Source organism: Simochromis diagramma, unplaced genomic scaffold (assembly GCF_900408965.1).
Source record: "Simochromis diagramma unplaced genomic scaffold, fSimDia1.1 OVJJ01000659.1, whole genome shotgun sequence".
Taxonomy (NCBI): domain Eukaryota; kingdom Metazoa; phylum Chordata; class Actinopteri; order Cichliformes; family Cichlidae; genus Simochromis; species Simochromis diagramma.
The window spans coordinates 13,449-18,770 of record NW_024387441.1 but is presented as its reverse complement, the minus strand read 5'-3'; the positions used below and the strand labels follow the sequence as shown (position 1 = coordinate 18,770).

The following is a 5,322-nucleotide window of genomic DNA, read 5'->3' as shown; positions in this document are numbered from 1 at the left end:
ACTACTTTATAGAAGAAATACTATGACTCCATACAAATACGATGCTTTGGGACAAATACTATGTTTTGGTTCCGATACTATGATGTGCAACAAATACTATGATTTGGCACAAGTACTATGATTTAGTACAAATACTATGATTTGGCAGAAATACTCTGATTTGGCAGAAGTACTATCTTTTGGTAGAAATTCCTGCTAAAAGGTAGTATTTCTGCGTTTTAGCAGAAATACTGTAATTTGGCATAAATACTATGATTTGGCATAAATACTATGCCTTAGTAGTAATACTATAACATAAGAGATATACTATGGTTTTGCAGACATACTATGTTTTTGCACAAATACCATGATTTGGCACAAATGCTATGATTTAGCAGAAATACTCTGATTTGGCAGAAATACTCTGATTTAGCAGAAGTACTATCTTTTGGTAGAAATTCCTGCTAAAAGGTACTATTTCTGCGTTTTAGCAGAAATACTGTAATTTGGCATAAATACTATGATTTGGGATAAATACTATGATTTGGCACATATACTATATTCAGCACATATACTATAACATAACAGAAATTCCTCCACTTAGTAGTGATACTATAACATAACAGAAATATTATGATTTGGCCCCAAAACCATGATTTTGCACAAATACCATGATTTTGCAAAAATACTATGATTTAGCAGAAATACTATGATTTAGCAGAAGTACTAAGATGTAGTAGAAGTACTTTGCTTTAGCAGAAATACTATGATTGAGGAGTAATACTTAAACATAGGAGAAATATTGATACACAGACACACATACACAGAGAGTAAAGGGAACAGGAGATGTTGAGAGTCTGGGCTTGGTATATGTAGGTCAGTTAAATTAGCTGCACCTGCTGTAGTCAGCCCTTACTCACACAGACACAGAGAGAGGTGTGAGTTTTCTTCAGTGTATTTCTGACATTCAGGATTCCCCTCGAACAAATGGCCATAATTTCCTAACCGTAGAGGCTAGAACGATCATTCAGACATCGTTTTGTTCAGAAGAGATGGGGGAATCTTCAGGTCTTCATAATTCAGAGATAAAATATAAATTATTAAAGATATATGACTTCTAATACACTGTAACTGAGTAGAGGCGAAGCAAAAACTGCCTTGACTTGCTCTCAAACAACCTTTGGTAACTCTAAATCTATATGGAGCATCAAAATCATTCTTTCACCGTAAGAGACAGCAGGCTTTGGTGAACAGTCATGGAAATTTTCAGGTCTCTGTGGAAATCCATCAAAAAGATATGATGAGAGAAAAAAGTGCCTCATTTCCAGAATTTGAAATCTGATGAAATCTGAGCGAGGGACAAATTTCCTACCCTCAAACAAGTCCAACTCATCTCAGAACGGTAATAGGTGAGAAAATAATTCTTGAATTGTGAGCATCAGGAGTGTCTGAAGATATATCGGGACAAGCCATATGTCTTGACTTCGCTTCGTTAAGGAGATATGACAATTTGAAAATGCCTCTCATTAGAGAAATCCAGCGGTGATTTTGAACAAACTCTCCATTGACTTTATATGGAGAGTTTTCTGACCATGTGTTGATCTGAGGAGATTTGCCAAAATTCTATAAATCCCACAACAATGATAGTGACATTTTCAGAAAGCCAGCAAAAATACCTACGTTTTGATGTATAATTTGTGGGGCTTGGGTGGAAATTGAGCGAGTAGCAAGAAGTTGTTTGGACATGAAGAGAAAATTCAACCAGTTTCACTGTCCCCTCTGAGTTAATTGCATAGCAACCATAGCAACGCATGTATTTTCTGAAAAATCACAATTTTGCAACTGAAGACTTAAAGAGGGATAAGATGAAAACGGTAGAAGATCTGAAAAAGCTGAATCATACAGGAATAGCCCAATCATTTGAGAACATTTTAAAGTTTGAATGGAGTTTCTAGGTGAAAGTATGAGGCAGTAGTTAAGTTTCAAAGACAAGAAAGTTTTAGCAGAAGTGTGGAAGTTTTCCATTCATTTCAATGGGACAAATTAAAGGAAAAAAGTGTAATATTTTAAAAAGTATAATAGTAATAAACACCAAAAGTCATAGCTGGCATTAGCAGAAAGAGCAGAAGAGTTTAGAGTTTGAACGGAGAAAATCGGCTGAAAACTGAGGGAGTAGTTAAACGGCAAAAAGTGTACGGAAGCAACTAGAGGAACTAGAAAAATTTGCATTTCCTGCGAAAATGCAGTGTGGATGCTTTAAAGCTGAAGCTGTATGCAAAAACTAGCTGAAAAAGCTGAAAAGTTGCAGAAATTGTAAAAACTTTGCAGAAGCAAAGGAACTTTGCTAAAATGGAATAACTTAGCAGAACTGCAATATCTTAGAGGAAACATAATACTTGGCAGAAATACAATAGCATAGCAGAACTTTGTTGTAACTTACCAGAAACATGATAACTTCTCAAAAATACAAGAATTTAGGAGAAATAGTATAAGATAACAGAAAGAATATATTTAGCCAAAAATACTTAAGCATTACAGAAACACTATGATTTAGAAAAATAGCACAACAGAGCAGAAATTCTGTGATTTACCAGAGACACTGTGATGAACTATGAATATTGTAATTTTAAATCAATACTATGTTTTAGCACAAATACTATAATTTGACAGAAATACTATCATTTGGCAGAAATACGTTTTAGCACAAATACTCTGGTTTAGCACAAATATTATAACATAGCAGAAATACAATTATATAGCAGAAATGCTGTATTTAGAAAGAAAAATATAATATAAGTAGAAATAGTATGATTTAGCAGAAATACTACAATATAGCATAATAACAATGATTTAGAACAAATACTATGATTGAGCAGAATAGTAATAACTTAAGTGAAAATACTATAAAAGTAAGATGACAAGCTGAAAAAAAAAACGGAACATGGTTAAGTTCCCTCAAAACTAATTGTTGTTCACCTGTGAAAAAAAAAATAAAGAAATAAAAATAAATTTAAAAAACAAGAAGGAACAGCCAACAGATACACACAAAATCAAATATGTATACACAAATGCACAGAGAGAGAGACACACGGAGGGTCTATGCCAGTCAACCAGTCTGAATATATTATATTTTTTTCCAACAATGAGATGCTGCCCTAAAGAGGGTCTCTCTCTCTCTCTCTCTCATGCACACACACACACACACACAGGGAGAGAGAAGCAAGCTGCTGAATTTGAATCCACCAATCAGAGAGGCTGTGCACTTTTTCCCGCCAAAACAGGTGCACGCAGCACAGAGAGACACAGGATTTTTGCAGTCTATTTCTCATAATGACAACTCCCCTCAAACAAATGACCATAATTTCCTAACCGTAGGGGCTAGAACGGTCATTCTTACACCGTTTTGTTCAGAAGAGATGGGGGAATCTTAAAGTGTTGACAATTTATCATTAAAATATGAATTATTAAAGATATTTGACTTCTAATGCACCATAACTGAGTAGAGCAAAGCAAAAACTGCCTTGACTTGCCCTCAAACAACGCTTTCTAACTCTAAATCTATTTGGAGTATCAATATCATTCTTTCACTGTAAGAGACAGCAGGCTTTGGTGAACAATCATGGAAATTTTCAGGGCTCTGTGGAAATCCATTAAAAAGATATGACGAGAGAAAAAAGTGGTTCATTTCCAGAGTTTGAAATCTGAAGAAATCTGAGCGAAGGACGGATTTCCTACCCTCAAACAAGTCTAACTCATTTCAGAACGGTAATAGGTGAGAAAGAAATTCTTGAATTGTGAGCGTCAGGAGTGTCTGAAGATATACTGGGACAAGCCTCATGTCTTAACTTTGCTTCGTTAAGGAGATATGACGATTCGAAAATGCCTCTCATTACAGAAATCAAGCGGTGATTTTGAACAAACTTTCCATTGACTTTCTATGCAGAGTTTTCCAACTTTCTGTTGGTCTGAGGAGATTTGCCAAAATTCTATAAATTCCACAACAATGATAGTGACATTTTCAGAAAGCCAGCAAAAATACCTACGTTTTGATGTATAATATGTGGAAGTTGAGTGAAATTTGAGCAAGTAGCAAGAAGTTGTTCGGACATTAAGAGAAGACTGCGAAACCTTCAGTGGCACACTGGAAGCCAAGTGCATAGCAACCATAACAACGCATGTATTTTGTGAAAAATCACAATTTTGCAACTCAAAACTTTAGGAGGCATAAAAGTAAAACGGTAAAAGATTTGAAAAAGCTGATTTATACCTGAATAGCCCAATAATTTGAGAACATTTTAAAGTTTGAATGGTTGTTCTACGTGAAAATATGAGGAAGTAGTTAAGTTTCAAAAACAAGAAATTTTTAGCAGAATTGCAGAAGTTTCCCATTTATTTCAAATTAAAGGAAAAAAGCTTAATATTTTAAAAAGTATAATAGCGAAAAATACCAAAAGACATAGCCGTCATTAGCAGAAATAGCAGAATAGTTTAAAATTTGAACTGTGAAAATCGGCTGAAAATTGTGGAAGTAGATCCACGGCGAAAAGTGTACGGAAACACCAAGAAGGAACTCAATAGTGTGGATGCTTAAAGCATCCACACAATAATGAAGAATAAAGAGAAACAGGAACTCAATAGTGTGGATGCCCATTGAGGGCATCCACACAATTACAGTGGTATTGCTTTTGTTGTAGGGCTGGAAAAGGAGAATCAGTCTAGCTGAGATCATGTCTAAAGTCAAATTCCTTATCACTTCTTTTTTGTCAGTGTTGCCATATTTCTGATGGCCACACATTGTAAATAAATATTGTCAAGATCACAGCAGAGGTGAACTTTTTTTTTTGTTGTTGTTGTTGTTTAGTTCTCTTATCATTTTTTTCCTGGTGTCTGCCGCATTTTTTTCTGAGTGCTCTGTTCTCCTGTCATTGTCTGAAGGGCAGTCTGTCTTTGTTAGCCCTGCAATAAACTGGTGACCTGTCCAGAGTGTAGCAGAGTGAGCAGCTGGGTACGCAATAAACTAAATTAAAATATTGATATTTATTTATTAGTATCTATTTGCGTTCCACTTTGATTCTTTTGGGATCAGAATCAACAACTGTAAGCTAATGTGACGTAGCAACAGGAAGAGTTGCCATACAGCATTAATTCACTGCCCTGACTGTCCAGGGCAGCTTACTTTCAGGAGGTCACACTGGTAGTCTATTTATCAGAAGAGAGACCACAGACCCGCAGACCACATGTCAAAGTGTCCTTGGACAAGATACTGAACCCCAAAATGCCTGTCATTCATTCATCAGTGTGTAAGTATATATCAACCAAGTGATACATACTTATCATTCCCTA

General features: G+C 35.4%; 1 long non-coding RNA gene across 1 annotated transcript; it reads right to left on the bottom strand.

Moving 5' to 3' along the window:
• Nucleotides 1–678: 678 nt before the first annotated feature.
• LOC120722527 lies at nucleotides 679–4,079 on the bottom strand. Its single transcript, XR_005693502.1, has 2 exons — nucleotides 4,019–4,079; nucleotides 679–1,655 (listed from the first exon to the last, which is right to left on the bottom strand). It is a non-coding gene; the product is annotated as an uncharacterized LOC120722527 (long non-coding RNA).
• Nucleotides 4,080–5,322: the final 1,243 nt, after the last annotated feature.